Source organism: Zalophus californianus, chromosome 3 (assembly GCF_009762305.2).
Source record: "Zalophus californianus isolate mZalCal1 chromosome 3, mZalCal1.pri.v2, whole genome shotgun sequence".
NCBI lineage: Eukaryota > Metazoa > Chordata > Mammalia > Carnivora > Otariidae > Zalophus > Zalophus californianus.
The window spans coordinates 119,754,194-119,771,870 of record NC_045597.1 but is presented as its reverse complement, the minus strand read 5'-3'; the positions used below and the strand labels follow the sequence as shown (position 1 = coordinate 119,771,870).

Here is a 17,677-nt window from a genome sequence, read left to right as displayed (position 1 = left end):
GAACCGCTGGAGTTGCATACAGTGGGTGAGGTGCTGATACCCCATACATGTAGTTCCACATGTTGGGATTGTGGTAGAGTAAAAGAAATCCCAGGCTTAAAAATGAGTTTATATTCTGATATCCTCGTTGATCTCTCTGATCCTCAACTTTCTTGTCTATAAAATGGGGATACCAAATTCATACTAAATGTGATCATTTACAAAGCACTTGCAACACGGCAGATGCTCGAGACACGGTAATTCAGTGAGCTTAATTCAGGCAAATTAAATGCGAGCTCCATAAAAAAAAATGTTTTAAATATCTTTAAAATTAAAAATCCCAAATACCATATACACACACACACACACACACACACACACACACACACTCTTAATTATATAATGTAGTTTACATACATATAAATGTATAGAATTGCATAAACCAGGAGTTGTCATATTTTTCTGCAAAGAGCCAGACAGTAAATATTTTAGGTTTTGTGAGACATATGGTCTCTGTTGCAATATTCAGCTCTGCTACTATAGTGCTAAAGCAGCCCTAGATAATATATCAACAAATGAGCATGGCTATGTTGTAATAAAACTTTATTTATGGACACTGAAATATGAATTCCATAGAATTTTCATGTCATAAAATATTATTCTTTTGGTTTTTTTTCCCAGTCATTTAGAAATATAAAAAACATTCTTAGCTCACAGGCCATAAAAACAAACAAGAAACCAAACAACAACAAAAAAGCCAGCAGGCTGGATTTGTCCCAGGGCCATAGTTTGCCAACTTCTGGTATAAACCAAGCCATATATACGGAATTTATGGGTGATTTAGGGAATTTTCAAGATTATGTTTACTATATAGTTTTTCTTCCTTATGTGCTAACTTAATAACCACCTTTTGAGAGGTGGATTAATGATTATTATTAGTATCCCTGAGCTGCATTAGTACACAACCCTTATTAGATCTCATTTTATCTACACCTACTCTCTTGGTGAACTCATCCAGTGGTTCTGACCTGAAAATCATCTGCAAATTGATAACTCCCAAATTTATATCTTCAGCCTGAACTTTTTTCCTGAACCCCAGATTCATATTTCAAAAGCCCTCTTCAACATTTCCACCTGGATGTCTAAAGCTGATCTCAAACTTAATGCATCCAAAATTAAACTCATGATCTTTCCTTAGAAAATTGTTTCTCTCATCATAGTCTTTCTGGTCTAATTCATGGCAACTCCTCTTTCTATTTTTTCAGGCCAAAAACAGTCATCCTGATTCTTTTCTTTTTCTTACAACACACATTCAGTCTACCTGCAAATACTCTTGGCTCTATCTTCAATCACTTCATGTCATTTCATGTCATCTCACGTTACCATTATTTATCACTTGAAATATTGTAATAGGCCCCCAAATGGTCCCACTATCCAATGCCCGCCCCCCCAACCCCTAGCTCTCTACAGTCTATTTCCAATACAAGAGTCAGAGTAATCCGTTCCAATCTAGGTTAGATCATGTCACTCCTGTGCTCAAAACCTTCTGAAATGGCTCAGTTTCACTCAGAGAAAATGCTAGAGTCCTTGCTTTGTCCTACGTAATTCACCCACAGTCCTGATTTCCTCCACTCTTCTTCCCCAACCTGCTGACCTCATCTTCCTCAGCTCTTGTACTCACTTGCTGCAGCCCCACCGGTCTCCTAGCTGTGCTTTAAGCATGACAGGCACACCTTTGTCTGGAATATTGTACCTAATACTTGTAACGTGGGTTTTCACTGAAATGTTACTTTCCCAAGGAGACATTCTATGATTACTGATTGATTTTTATCCAACATCCCACATCTCCAAATCCTACACTTTGTTGCTTTTTTTTTTCTCCATTACATTGTAACTACTTGACAAATACTACACAATTTAACTAGTTAAACCACCCTATTAGAATGCAGTCTTTATGAGGTCACTGATATTCATCTGCTTCTTTTTCATTGTGGTTCTCCTACTAAAGTAGAATGGTACCTGGCATAGTGGGACTTCAAAATGTATTTATTGAATAGTTGAACATCTTAGTGCTGGAATTGTTTTTTTCCCCTCCCTCTGTGCATGCCTATATTTCTTATTTAAAAAGTAGAACAAACTTTAGATCAAGAGATACAAATGTTGGCTTTAGCCTTGGATAGGTCACTTTATATCTGTGTGAACTTGGATGGGTAAGTTCAAAAGTCTGTCACCTGAATTTTTATCTGTTTGACTAAAACAAGATAAAATGATATATTTTACATATGTATGTTTATATGCATATGTGTATATTTATGTGTATATAAGGTATATACACACATATGTAATGAAGTAAAATGATACTCTGTGACTGCCTCATATGGATTATTGTGAGGATAAAGTATAGTAAGTGTTTCTGAAAATATTTTTTGAAATATTAAATGCTATTAAAAGCAAGATCATTATAAAGAGGTTATTATATGTATTTCTACTAATCATTTTAGGATAAGCAATAGACCCAATTATATTCACATATTTATTTCTGTTTCATGGACTCTATAATCTGAAAGGACTCATTTTGAATCTAAATTCAGTTTGATGGTATATTGATTTTTTTCTCCACCTACAGAAGAAGAGAAGTCTTGAAAAAATTCAATTTTACCATCAACATCAATACAGTACATCAGGTAACACAAGGAACAATAAAAAAGAAATGAATTGGAAAACCATTTTATTAAATTGAAGTCATTAATGAAACAATGCAAAACAGCATTAAAAGCCAAATAATTTTTATGTGCTTCATTTAAAGAATTTATGTGTCTTATATCCATGAAGAAGGCTGAGAAGGAATGAAGGGGTTCAAAGATGATTAGTGGAGTTGCAACTAAAAGATGAGGGATGAGGGAAACTTGGTCCCCTAACCAAGTTAGAAAGTTGGGGCAATGGAAATGAATCTGCCAAGAGACTGACAATGGGAATAACACAATACTATGCTGGCTGGCTTAGGAAGTCTCAACAGGTTCTATTACTTAAAGCCACATACAATATTCCAGTGCTTTCTACATCTATCATTTGAAGACAGAAATGGGAGATAGCTCATTTTAAAATTAGTTTGTATAATAATCACCCAATGTACCTGCAAAATATTCCTGTGATAAACATGAAATATATGTTTACAAGGCATGTATTGCAACTGAAAGTATATTTTATCTAACAATAAACCTCTACTAAATTAAACATAAAAATTCCTTCCGACCATTGGGAAATAAGCCATCAATCTGAGAAACTCTGGTACACAGAGAAAGAAGGCTCAGGTCCCAAAACTGACTCTCAACAAGTTTTAATACTAATAAGTATTCAAGTCATTCTTTGGAAATCAGGATTTAAGTCAGTAATTGGCAAAAAAAAAAAAAAATCAGTACTTGGTAAAACCTCATCATTAAAAATCCATTGTCACTAAAGTGTATATTCATTTCTGGTTATGAACTGAACACGATTCGAAGCTAAAACTCTACCCATGTCCTCACAGCAAATTTTAATCCTTATTTTCACTATCTCCAGTCAAATATGTCTGTGTAAGAATGGCTATATTAAAGAAGAAACCCTGTAATTTCATTCAAATAATGAGATACTTCAAACATCCCAGTTGGCCAACACACTTCTTGACTTATTAAGGAGGGTGGTAAGTACTGAACTATATCAGAACATTTTAATGCTAACTTAAAATATGTTTATTATTTTATAAAGTCACTGCAAAAAAAACCTTGTCAATTATCCAAAGTTCCTCCAAATTATGATCAAATTATACAACACTATTATTTCTGTTAAAGAGTAAGGCAAGCCTGAAAGCCTAAAGAAGCTATCATACATAGAATATACAGAAGCTAGCAATAGACACACCAGCCGCATATTACTCTTCGGTTTTGAAACATCTTGTATTAATATAAACTATGAGAAAGCTACATTAGTATGATACATTTGAAAATTAGGTTCAGAGTGTAAGTTAAATGAAAGCAGGGTCTGTGCCTGATTTTGCTTACGACTGAATGCTTAGCATGTGGTAGGTACTCAGAAAACATTTGCCTAATAAATGAATAATTTTCACAACCATGTATCTTTGGCCCAATTCCCTTAGTCCTCACGTGCATTATGCATTTCCGTTCATTCACTAAGAGCATCATATGTAATAACCAATTTGTATTAACTATGCCTTTTATTTTCTGTATTCTGATGCCTTAACATCTGGGACCTTGCTGACCCTAAATGGACTGACTCTCCCAGAGTTAATTTCTGGAGATAGTAAACAACCTACCAGGGAGCATGCCTTTCAGGTGTAAACCAACAGATCCAGAGCACACACCCCCATGACCTCTTCTATAGGGCTCTCACACTTTTATAGGGTTCTCCAGGGGCCAAATATCCACTTACTCTACTTACCCAGGGCTAGGTACCAGATAACAAGGGCCACTCCCTATGTACTAGAGCCTGATGAAAACATTAAAATAGCCAGTCCTAGGCTTGCTCACCCTGCCTTGCCTGTTCCGGCCCATGGAAACCACAATAGAGGCTCTTGTACATACTACCTCATTCCCTTTGCCTTCTGATTGACCCCTATATGTGGTGCTTGTTTCAAGGGATCTGTGAATACAACAAACTTCTTCCTTTCTGACAGTCATTTTCATGTCCACATGTTTTATAATACTTGATTAAAACAAATCGTTGTTAGAAAATGTTTCCATTCAAACTGTGGGCAAATGAAACATAACTCCACATCTGGAAAAACAAATGATCTCATATGAAAATGATGAGAGACTCCTCACCTATGAAGTTAGCAAAGATTTTTAAACTGGTCATTCTGAGTGTAATTTGGTATTAACTTTCTACTCTGGTAAGACATTTTGGTAACACTTAAACCAATATTGCAAAAATTAACTTGTGACAGAAAAAAAAAAAAAAAACTAGCCAAAATGCCTAACAAAACAGAATGATGTTAATAATATATATTAATCCATAACACATACTGTATCTTCTATGGAAATGTATAATATAGTGTTCAAAGAAAAATATAAAAAATATAATTCTACATTTATAACAAAATATGTATTTGCTTGTTCATATAACAAAGGCTAGAAGGCTAAACACTGAAATGCTGAATGAGTATCCTATGTAGTGAGTTCATGGGTGTTTAAATATTTTTATATGAAAATTTTAAATATTAAAAATAGACAGATTAAATTATGTACCTGTAAATCTAGGTGTAGCAAAGGCAAATAGTTCACCATATTAGCTTCAGATCTCTTTCTAAAAAAATAAAACATTACAAACACAGCTAAAAGCCCCACCTAACCCTCTCTCTTACTTTCCTCCCTATAATTTACTATAAAGCAATCATCTTCCATATATAGATTTTTAAAGTTTCTCCAATAAATATATATTACTTTGGAATTAGGAAAACCATATTAAATTTATCTGGCATTGTATTGTAACATCTCTTCATACTGAACTGATGTTACTCTGTGTCACTATTTTATTTTTTAAAATGGTAGCATTTCCACTTAAACCCTGGCTTTAACTGGTAATACTTATTATATGGGTCCTGACATTCTACCAGAGGCTGCCAGGCATTATCAGGAATCCTTTGATGGAAATATATATATATATATATATATATATATATATATATATTTCTTTATAGAGAAACATTTAACCATTTAAAATTTATATTCTTTTACTAGTAACTAAAAATGGTAGATTTACAAAGTTACTGATTATAATGGTTTTTGCCTGGATGGCACTTAACAGCATCAAACCAGAAAGTAACTCCAATAATCCTGAACTAATTACGACTCTTGCCCCAGGGATTTACCAGTTAGGTAGACAGAAAAGTCCTTGAAGCAAGAAGTCCCATTCTGGGGGAATGACTTCGTTAACTTGAAGTAATTTCACTGTAGTTTACTTTAGTAATAAATATTGGGACATTAACATTTTAAACAACTGAATGCCAAGTTGTAATTACTACCCAGAAATTTTAATCAAAAAATAAATTTGACCATTCTCAAACTAATGTTACAATTACATTGAAAATGATTTGTGGTTTTATTAAGTTTCTTTAGACAAAAGAAATTGTCCAGGATCTCCAAATTCTAATTTGAATTCTAAAAGCACCCTTTAAATATAACCTAACCTTAAATAAAATGTTCCACCTATAGAATAACTTTGTCTTCCTTTGGTGCTTAATAAGGGAAGTTCTACATGTGAAGTAAACCCAATCGATGTTTGGAAATTTAAATCGACCCCTGTGGTCTCACAAATGAGAGCCAAGAATATCCTTCATTAGAGTGCAGCAGTTATCATCCAAGTGCATGGGCTCCTAGTGCTTGGGTGGACAAAGCTTTCTGGTTTCCCTGATGGGTTGGCCAGGTGATGGCCACTTTTAAAAAGAAAACCAAAAAGTTTATGGCTCTTGACTTTACAAACTGTACCTCTTATTTAAAATATTCCCACTACCAACCATTCCAGTTGCCCCTCATGATCTGTTCTTTTAATCCTAAACCCAGCAGGAGCTCATTTAACCAATTAGACCTCTAGATGTGCCTGGTAGTTCCATAGGCAGGTGGCACTCAATCCCTTCTCCTATCCACCATTCATGCTATTCAGCCCTTTGGTATTATAAAGTATCTGTCATTCATCCCGATACATATATGCTCTTTTACAGCCATTATCTATACATTATTTAGCTCAGAATCCCTAAGGCTTTCTAACAAGTTAAAGTACCAAGTAGAAAATTAATGAATAGACACAAGACATAAATGTAAACTTAAAGTTGATATAAGGAATAAAGGATCATGAAAATTGTCAGATCATGAAAAAACTCATTTTTTTATTTTACCATTTATCTCAGCATTTTAACTTCTAATGATTTAGACTAAGGACGGCCAAAGATTTAGTTCCAAAACATTCATTGCTCTGTTGCTTACAGCATATTTAAAATGACCTAAAATCCCAGTTACGAGAGTTTGAATAATTTTGATTAATCTACATAATTTAACCTAACACAGTCATAATTAATGAAGTACAAATGAATGGGGAAATGTTCAAGGTATATAAGTTAATTGTTTTTCTTTTTTTCTATCTAGAGATTAGAAGAATATATGCAAAAATGTTCACAGCAATTATCACTCGTATTAGCGTACAGTTATTTCTCATTGCCTTTTTAAAAATATATTTTTATTTCTATTTTTCCCACATAGACATTCATTCTATGATAAAATATGAATTATTAAAAATGATCAAATGAAGTTGTTTACTGATTAAAGTGATTCTTTTAGGCAGTTACTCTAGTGTTGCATTAAATGCATAAATGCTTTATCCAGAAAGCTTTATTCTTTGAAAGAAATACAATTATATTTTCAGTTTCAAAATAATGGTGTTGAGCATTTGCCATTTGTTGAATATACGCATTGAAGGAAGAAAGAAATTTGCAAGTCTCTAATTATGCAGACATATTTTCCATAAAATTGTTCTATTTTCCCGTTATTTCATATTATAATATTAATTGTGAAGTCATTTGAAAAAGCATCAATTCTTTATATCTCTGCTTAACTATGAAAAAAAATGCCAAAAAGTGTCTCAAAATATCAGTACTGAGCAATGGCTACTAATAGTGGTAAATCAACATCTCCTGGTATTGTAAAGGCAATTAGCAGCTTATCCCTTCCCCTAGACAAATTAAAATGATGAATATTTCTCCCTGTTAAAGGAGAAAGTGAGTTGTTCTCCTACCAAATCTGCAAATGGCAGCAGAGGCTTCCTTTGAAACCAGCCTTTTGTTTTAACAAATGAAACTAATCTAGTGTCTTTGCTTGGATACCAATCATGGAAGATAATATCAGAGAGGCCTTTATCTACAATTGTGGTAACTTGCAAAGCTTCACAGACAGCTGAGTTCATTATGTTGGAGCTGCCAATCACATAGGCAGTCATTTATATTGCTTTTGAACTTTCATTGTTATGGTTCCTCATGGACATTTCTTTGCTCTTTCACAGAATGTTTAAACATTCCATTCTCTATCCCTACAAATGACATTCTAGAAGATCCCCATAAGATGTTCTTTGCCAAAACAGAGAAATAAGATGTTTTTCATTCCACTAATGTCCAAGATATGATTGCTCAAGCTATTCTCAAATTTTTGAAATCATTATCACTATTATCTTGAGAATTTTTTTTTTCTGCTTGCACTTATGAAAAACCGTAGGATACTGTAGCCTTCTACACACTATAAATTCATTACGGATTCTTATAACACCCACTGAGATAATTTACTGATGTCCAAGAAATCAATAAACACCCTTTAAACTGAATTGGAACTAGAAGCATTCTCAGCCTTGGAAAAATTTAAGCTGTAAATAAATATGACACAGCAAACAATGTGGAGGAATTGATGTGGGTTTTCAGTCCTTATAATCTAACCCCCACAATCCCTACACCAGAACTTTTCCTTGGGGTCCCCATTTCAAACAAAGGCAATAACCACCTACCCACTTGTTTGCAACAGGAAACTCGCAGTCATCTTTGACTTCTTCCCTCTCTGAATTTAAAGCTTTTAAATGATCACTACATTTTGTTATTCCTACCTCCAAATTATTGCTGGACATCTCTCTATTCTCACTACTATACCGGTTTAGGCCATCAACGACATTTACCCTTGGTGGAAAACACCACACCCTGCAGCCTCCAACCTCCTGCCCACTCCAATTCTTCTGCCATAGAACAGCCAGGGTAATCTCTCAAAATAAAATCAATTCACTTTCCACTTATGTTCAATGGCACCCAGTTGCCCTGTGAGATAAATTCTATGCTGCCGTGTAACTCTTCCAACCATATCAAATTTCTCACTTTCAGTTCCTGGAAAGCATCATGCTTTCTCTTAGTTCTCTGCAGTGACAGACTTTAATCTTTCTGTCAGAAAAAGTCCATTTTCCCACTAGTTTCCTTTTTCCCCAGCTAACTTCAGCTCATCATTCAGGTCTCTGCTTAAAAATCACTTCACTCAGAAAGACTGCTCTGACCTCCTAAAACTATTTTCCGAAGGCCTCTTCTGTGTTCTGCTGTGCATTCTTCCATCCTACATCCTACTTTTCAACTGCATCCTAACTGCTTATTGACTTGCCTCTATTTACCCTTATGGGGTAACATCGAGAACAGGAGTATGACATTTGTTCAACATTTGTTTAAAAGAGGGGGATGGATTCAAGATTTAATAGCCAAAATTATTCATATACATTTCATTACAACTCCAATTTATTGCCAGATGGTTAGAACTGCCTAACTTTCTTCCAGCTCAGGACTTTAAACTCCCCTTATCTTGAGTACTTTAAATAATGTCATCATTCCAAAGACATCACACTTCTTTTATATTGTTCCAATTTCTCCCCCCTCTCCTTTCAGAGGCTGAGATTTTTCCGCCTTTTGTACAAATAACATCCATTTCTCTCTCACAAGCAAGTTTCCTATTTGTTTTATAGCTGACTCCTTCCAGTGCCAGAACACCAAGGATATTAAACTTAATAACAGACTCCTAGGACCCTTCTCCATAATGGCCTTTATTGGAATAGCTCTTTCCTATATCCCTTCCACAAATGCATCCATGTGAATAGAGAGCATTAGTTCAAATGAAAACCCTCACTTGCTCAGCACCAGGCTGAAGCAGCTATACAGCCTTCCATCATTTCCAAAGTTTCTGAAAAATAAAGTCGTGTGATTTTTCTTTTCCCACACTTCTCTATTCTCTGCCATGTATTCAAGCCCTCTTCTTTCTTTGACTCTTTCAGAGCATACATAATACTAATGGGTCTGAAGGAAAAGCTTAAAGCAGCATCATTTATCAAGAGTCAGTATTTCTTGAAGTCCTACTAAGTCTTAGGTGTGGAGCTAGGCAGGTCTAGGTAATACAAAAAGGAAATGATAAGCCTCCTAAAAATCTTCCTTATTGGAGGGGGGGGAGGGGCGGTGAGCCAGATTCATAAACAGATAATTCCAAGCCATGTGGCATTTTAAATTCAAGGTTTGAGCAATTCTATGGAAGCATGGAGAATGGAGTGATTCTGCTCAGGAAAAATTAGGAAGGGAATTGTGAGAGGTAGGAAGGCTTCCAAAAGGAGGCAGCACATACCTATGTGCTCTGAAAACATGTATGAGTAAATAGATTCCTTATTTTTTCATTTTCTTCTGTTGTCAGATAAAAAAAAAAAAAACTAACGAATTTTCAGCATTTGCCTTCAGGCTGAAATATAATTTCATAAATTACCCCAGTTTCAACAGACACCTCACCACTAATCTGGCTCTGGGGGAGGGAAGCACAGGATGTAGCTATTGACAAGTCTGAGCACAAGGAAACCAGCTCACAGCATGTTCTAGTGATATCTCTGTTGCTGGGTGAGCACCTAGGAGAGGTATGTATATTCTTGTTAAGGAGGCCCTTCAGCTTGTTTCTCTGCATCTAGAAAATTGGGTCCAGTAAAGAATATTACTTAAAAAAAAACTGTATCTAAAAAAAAAAGATATCTCCTTTGCAAACCACAAGGCAGTTTTATAGAACACATAAAATTTCTTTAATATCTCATTTGGTTAGATACTCAGTTTTTCTGTGGGGTAGCTGGGGCAGAATTTATTATCCCCATTTTATAGATGAGTTGCTGAGGCTCAATAAGAGTCAAGGATTTATCAAACCTAGAGAAGTCTTGTAAAAGCAGGGCTTGAACCATCTAGCTACAAAGACTGTCCATATGTTCCTCATTTCTAGACTTGGCAAGGTAGAAAGCTATATTTTTACCTTTAACACAACATTCATATACATATACACCATTCATGTTTACATTCGCTTAACAACAAACTCTTTTCTCTTTAATGCCTCTAAACAATAGCTTGTCTCATAGATCATAATGCCTGAAGCAATTTATTTGCTGGCCAATACTGGGTAATTAGACAAATTATAAATTCATAGTGTTCAAATGTGCTTCAATCAATAAACACTATTTTTATTCATCTGTTCATTCATTCATTCATTCATTTATCCCTTGCCTATTCTCCTGTGCACATATAGGAGAGCATTTGTGCCAGGCACTGGGCAAAGATATACGAATGAATCGAAGTCCTCACTCTTGAGGAACTCCTAATTAAGTAAAAGATATAAAGAAAAGCACATAGTTATAAATGCAACTTTATGGACCTAGATAAAGTGTCATAGGAGAAGATTCAACACAAAGGTAACAGTTGAACAGAATTTTGAAGGCATTTTTCAGATGAATAAAGGATAAAGGCATTCGAGGCTGAAACAAGAGTATGCATAAAGATACGGAGTCTAAATGTGTCTGGACTGTTAGCCAAGTGTGAGAAGCATGGTATTTTGAATGCTAAATCTAAGAATTAATCATTTTAAATATTTTCCATAAGAGAAAATAAATTATGTAACCCACTACTACAGCATTCAAGCCCAAAATAGATCAGCACATAGCTGCTGTTTAAATCGTTCAAACTAGTCAAATGACTTTCTTCCTTAATGAAGATTGCCTTGGCATTTCCTCCAGAGCTCTTGTCTCTTTCACAAATAACACATTTACCTTACTCTATTTCTGTAGCAAGAAGCAGCTACCAACTTATTCCAAGAGCTAGATGCTTGTGGTTTTAAAGAAAAAATTAAAGGTATTTCAAATTAGTTCTCACTACTCAGGGGATGTTCATATGTTAAGACCTCCAGGTTGTTGATAAAGACAGGCATCATTCAGAGTATAAAAAATAATGTATAAAATTACTTTGTCAAAATTTGATTATACCTTCACTTTTTCTAAGCTAACTTTCTAGAAATTTATTTATTTATTATTTTTTTAAAGATTTTATTTATTTATTTGACAGAGAGAGACAGAGCGCACAAGCAGGGAGAGCAACAGGCAGAGGGAGAGGGAGAAGCAGACTCCCTGCTGAGTAGGGAGCCCGATGTGGGACTTGATCCTAGGACCCCGGGATCATGACCTGAGCCGAAGGCACATGCTTATCTGACTGAGCCACCCAGGTGCCCCTAGAAATTTATTTTCACTAAAATTCTAGAGGAGTTGCTATTTGTAATGAAAATATTTTTGAAAAACAGAAATACAGGGACATTTCTAAATTTAAAAAAAAATGTGGTTCTTTAATAGATTTTTTTCTACCATAGATTATTTCAGAGATAACCTTATCAAAATCTTGCCACATACTTTTCTCTCCATTTTCAAAACCTCACATTATTTTTGTTTCATGTATAGCCAAAGCCTTGATTAAAGTTTTATTTTGTGTTTTATTTTAATAAAGAAATAGTGTTATAAAGGGAATATTTATGATGAGCTGTAAGTTTTTCTTGAGGTCCTCATAATGATAAAATAACAAAGTGCTCAGGCATATTCATTCCTTCAATCCTACTTTTGTCATATTATCTTTCGTCCTTGTCACTCTTCCAGACAAGACAAGGGAAATCATAGCTTGTGGAAGAAAAATATTTGTATTGCAATTCTTTTGAATTTACATTACAAAGGGAGGAGGATTTAAAAACAATGGGAAGTATGGAATGCGAGGGATAAGATTACATTGTTTAAATTTAGGTCATACTTGTTATTTTATGTCATACTTTAGGTCATTTTGTTATTTGAACTGTATCATGTCACGTGAACTATACTGCATAACACAGCTGAACTTAATGTCAATGGGGGTTAGGATAAGGTGTGAATTTTTGATCCATGGTGTGGTATGGTTTGAGTGAAAAAAATTAATATTCCTATTGAGACACCTTTCAGAGATTTTTAGAAGAAATGAATGCCCAAACTGCTGGTCCCTGGATACACAGAAGCAGAGGAAGCTGGGAATCAGTACAGCTTGACTCTTAATTGACCATATCACAACGGGTTAATAGAGAGAAAAGAAAACAGATGTATATATTGGTGGAAGAAAGTTATTGATGTCTGTCTCATTTTACCATTTTTGCTTTGGCCAACAGGTGAAGGCACATGAGAATTTTATATTAATTACATTGCCTTTGTGGCTTTTTTTCACCCCCAGCTGCAGAGGCAGGCACTGCAAATTTGATTGGGATCAGTCCCACTCACTCACTGAGCATGTTATGCTAATGGTGGATTTCTTAGTCCCAACAAGCCAGAACAGAGGCTCTAGTTTCTCTAGCATTTCCTGTTTGCTTGTGATTAGTGAACATGTGCTGGTCATTCTTTCTGCTTTAAAGTATGTGTGTGTTTTAATTTCCTCTGACTGGGTTCCTAGGCACGATTGCATCTTCTCTGGAATCTTGCTGTTAGTATGGGTACATTAGATCTGCCTGGCTCTAATAAGTGATCTTTGTTTCTCATTTAGCTATTTTTTTCTTGTCTGTACATTCCTGTTGGGAAATACTTAGCTAGGATATAAAGGGCGTGATAGGTCTAGACATGAGAACTTCACAATGACTTCTGCTTCCAAAAACATGGAAGACTAGAAGTCCAGAGAAACCAAACTGGCCAAGCACAACAACAACAAAAACACCTGCTACCCGTTAAGAAAAAACTGACAAATTTGACTATATTAAAAAAAAAAACCTTCGGTTAACCTCATAGAAATTAAAATCACTAGCCATAAACTGGGTAAAAATATTTTCAATACCTATAAACAACAAAGAGTAGTAGACAGAATATACAAAGAATACCTTAAAATCAATAAGGGATCAAAAAATTTAAAAATTAACAAGATTATAAACAAGCTTTTAAGAATATTGATGGCCAACAAATAATTGATGCTTAAACTCATTAACAAGATGACTGTATAGAATATTGATACATAAATATCAACTGCATTTTTATACAGTACTGATAATCAGCAAAATATAAAAACGTTTCCATGTTACACTATTTCAAAGCCTGAAAATACCACTGTTGGTGACAGTGTTGGAGCAATGGGAACTTTTTGGGCAGTAATACACTGGCAAAACAACTTTGGAAAAACACTGAGCTTTATCTTGCAAAAAAAAAATTGAACTTGCTCAGTAATTTCACCCCTTGGTATATTCCATAGACTAGTGCTTTTCAAACTTTAATAGCCACAGAAGGATATAATAAGATGTAGATTCTGATTCAGTGGATCTAGGGTGGGGTATTTTTAATAAGCTCCAGGTGATGCTGTTGTGGCTGGTCCGTGGACCACACACTTTCAGTACCAAGCCGCAGAGAATCTCTTAAACCTTAACAACAGGAGTTTTGTAAAAGAATGTTCACAGCAGCTCTATTTACAATAAGTGATATTTGAAGACAACCTAAATATCCATATTTGGTAGCAGAAATAAATACTTCATAATACAGTTACACGATAAAACACTATGCAGCAGTGAAAATGAACTAGTATGGGTAAATATTAGAAACATAATATTGAGCAAAAATATACATCCTGGAAGAATACATACAAAATAGTTCCAGTTATGTAAAAGATCAAAGGCAAGCAAATAAACAAGTATGTGCTAAAACCATCAAAGGAAGGAAGAAATGACTCACAAAATTTAGGATCGCACTCAACTCTGGCAGCAAGATGGTCAAGACAACGCAATTAAGAAAAGGCACACAGGGACTCCTGGGTGGCTCAGTTGGTTAAACATCCAACTCTTGGTTTTGGCTCAGGTCATGAGACTGAGCCCCACATTGGGCTCTGCACTCAATATGTAGTCAGCTTGTCCCCTCCCTCCCCCTTGGCACAAGCGCAGCCTCGCTCTCTCCCTCTCTCTCTCAATCCCTCTAAAATAAATAAATAAAATATATAAAAAAAGAAAAGGCACACAGGTGCTCTTAAGGCAAAATCAGTACCCAGTTTTTAAAAAGCATGTTGGGTAGAAGGATGTTTGTTTTTTCTTTAAATGGCACTTTATCATGCCAATGCTGGTTTTCACAATAAAAATAAGTCTTCTATACTATTGCCCTAATTAAATATAAATTAATATAATGTAAATGTAATACAAAAGAGGAAAAGGAGGTTAACAAAATAACAACAACAACAGAAAGTGAGAATCAAAATGCATGGACTGGGGAGCCTCAGTGGCTCAGTAGGTTGTCCACTTTCTGCTCAGGTCATGATCCCAGGGTCCCGGGTAGATCCCCGACATTGGGCTCTCTTCTCAGCAGGGAGTCTGCTTGTCCCTCTCCCTCTGCTCCCCACCCCCGTTTGTGCTCTCTCTCTCTCCCTCATCTCAAATATATAAAATCTTAAAAAACAAAACAAAACAAAATGCATGGACTATATAATGACTGATAAAATTTGAAGGCAAAACCTATAAAGAGAATTCAGAAAAGATCATTCTGCCAAAGTGATATGATCAAATTTACAGCTCTCTGGCATTCTAATTTGATCTAAAAATAGACTTTAAATATAAGAGGAGTGCATCGTTAGCAGCGTATCCCTTAAATATCTTCTATAAGACTTTCGGTAGAACCCACAAATGATGCATTGACGGTACTCCCGGAGTAAGAGTTTAAATTGCAATAATGATTTTGCTGATTAAGGTCATTTATGTAAGTTCTGGAAACCTGGTGAATAGAGACAGACTGTATATTGTTGAAATTAAAGAGTGCTCTCATTCAATACTCTTATCAAAATAAAAGTATACTTCATCTCCTCATGGAGTTGGGCCCAAGGACAACTGATAAGAGATTTCTTCAGGAAACTGTCTTAGTTACTCCCCAGCACTGAACCAGCATTTCACTGTAAATCCCCAACACAGATTATAGCAGAGACAATTTTAACCTAAAAAAAACCCCCCAAAAAAACAAAAAAAACAAACGCACTCAAAGCAGGCATTACCAGCTATCCTCCAAGACTAAAGGAATCTTTGGCAGTGATCCAGCAGAGTGTCAAATTTAAAGCAACAGGGACTCCTGAAGGTCAAGCCAGAATGACCTCACTGCAAAATGTGCCCTTGGGGGGCGCCTGGGTAGCTCAGATGGTTAAGCGTCTGCCTTCGGCTCAGGTCGTGATCCCAGGGTCCTGGGATCGAGCCCCGCATCGGGCTCCCTGCTCAGCGGGGAGCCTGCTTCTCCCTCTCCCCCTACTGTTCCCCCTGCTTGTGCTCTCTCGCTCTCTCTATCAAATAAATAAATAAAATCTTTAAAAAAAAAATGTGCCCTTGGCACCTGAAACATTTAACCCACTGCAGAGAATTATTGACACTAAATTTTGTATGTTGGAGATATTAAGGATGATTTTTTTTTCTATTTTAATAGTTAATTTGAAATTCATCCTGCTGACAAATGCTGGGTGGCAGGGTTTTTTTATTTTAAGGCCAATTCTGACTTTGTAAGGCTATGCAAAATGATATCTTTTGTAAGTAAACAAAGTCATATAGATGGGTGCTTAATAGAGGGTAGAGACCAGGAGTTCAGCTTCTGTCTCATTCAAAAGGAACTGAAAAATTGTCATATAAAAAGATATGGATGTTTTAGCAAATATCCATATGATGCTGTAAGAAATTACCAGTTTCTGGGGGAATTTTTGAGCTATATGTAGAGTTGCCAAATGTAGCAAATAAAAATATAGAATGTCCAACTTATCAGTATATGTCCCAAGTATCAAATATTACACAGGACACACATTAAATGTTAAATGTTATTTGCTGTTTATCTGACATTCAAATTTGACAGGCAGTCGCATTTTAGAGGAGAGAGGACTGGAATCCCTTTCTATATGGAGTAATCATAAAGCTTAGTGATTTTAGAACTAAGGGGCTCAATGTTGGAAAAACCTGTGCAACTATTTTAGGGGCCAGAGAGCAACAAGAAGGTTAACCAGAGAAGATAAACATGAGCCTGAACAATTTTTACTAGATTTTAGTGTTTCTCAACCTTTAACATACACCAGAATCGCCAGAGATCTCGTTAGAATGTAGATTCTCTTACACTGGTGTCTTCCTTAGGGCTGTTATAATAAAGCACCATAGACTGAGGAGCAGTGGGGGCTTACAAACAACAGACATTTACTTCTCACAGTTGTAGAGGCTTGAAGTCTGAGATCAGGATGCCAGCAGGGTCCGGTTCTGGTGCGAACCCTCTTCCAGGTCGTGAACTACCAACTTCTTGTTATATCTTCACATGACAGACAGAAAGTGTGAAATCTCACTGGGTTCCTTTTATAAAGGCACCAATCTCAGTCATGAGAGCTCCATTCTCATGACTTAATTATCTCCCCAAGGTCCTGTCTCCCAATATGATCATTTTGGGGGGTCAGGATTTCAACATATGAATTTTGAGGGCACACAAACATTCAGTTCCAAAACAGTGGGTCTGGAATGAAGGCTGAAACTGCATTACTAACAAGCACAGAGGATGACATACTGTCAGTACTTGGCAACATGGAGTAGAAAAGGGTTACAACAGTGCTTCTCAGCTTTAGTGCCCATTGGAAACATCTGAAGGCTTTTTAAACACAGATCCCTGGGCACTGCCCTCAAGAGTTCGTTTCTGAGTTGCCAGGTGATGTTCATTTGGCTGCTTGGGCCCACACTGCAGGAACCACAGGATGATGACTTTACCTGAACAGCTGATCACTAAATGTCTAAGCTAGTTATGTACCATATTGAAAAAGTAAAACAAATTACACATAATTAAAAGGAAATGACTCCTTTTAAAAATAAATTACAAAAAAGATTAAAGGGAA

At 35.7% G+C, this 17,677-nt stretch overlaps 1 protein-coding gene and 1 long non-coding RNA gene across 3 annotated transcripts in view; one reads left to right on the top strand and one right to left on the bottom strand.

Annotated features, from left to right (window-relative positions):
* GALNT13 (polypeptide N-acetylgalactosaminyltransferase 13) overlaps positions 1-17,677 on the bottom strand; it is a 565,045-nt gene that overhangs the window by 126,454 nt on the left and 420,914 nt on the right. The window lies entirely within an intron of this gene.
* Positions 2,013-17,677, top strand: part of LOC113920648 — a 42,364-nt gene continuing 26,699 nt past the window's right edge. The window contains exons 1-2 of the long non-coding RNA XR_003519326.1: positions 2,013-2,189; positions 3,538-3,658. This is a non-coding gene — a long non-coding RNA (uncharacterized LOC113920648). The remainder of the gene's footprint in view (positions 2,190-3,537; positions 3,659-17,677) is intronic.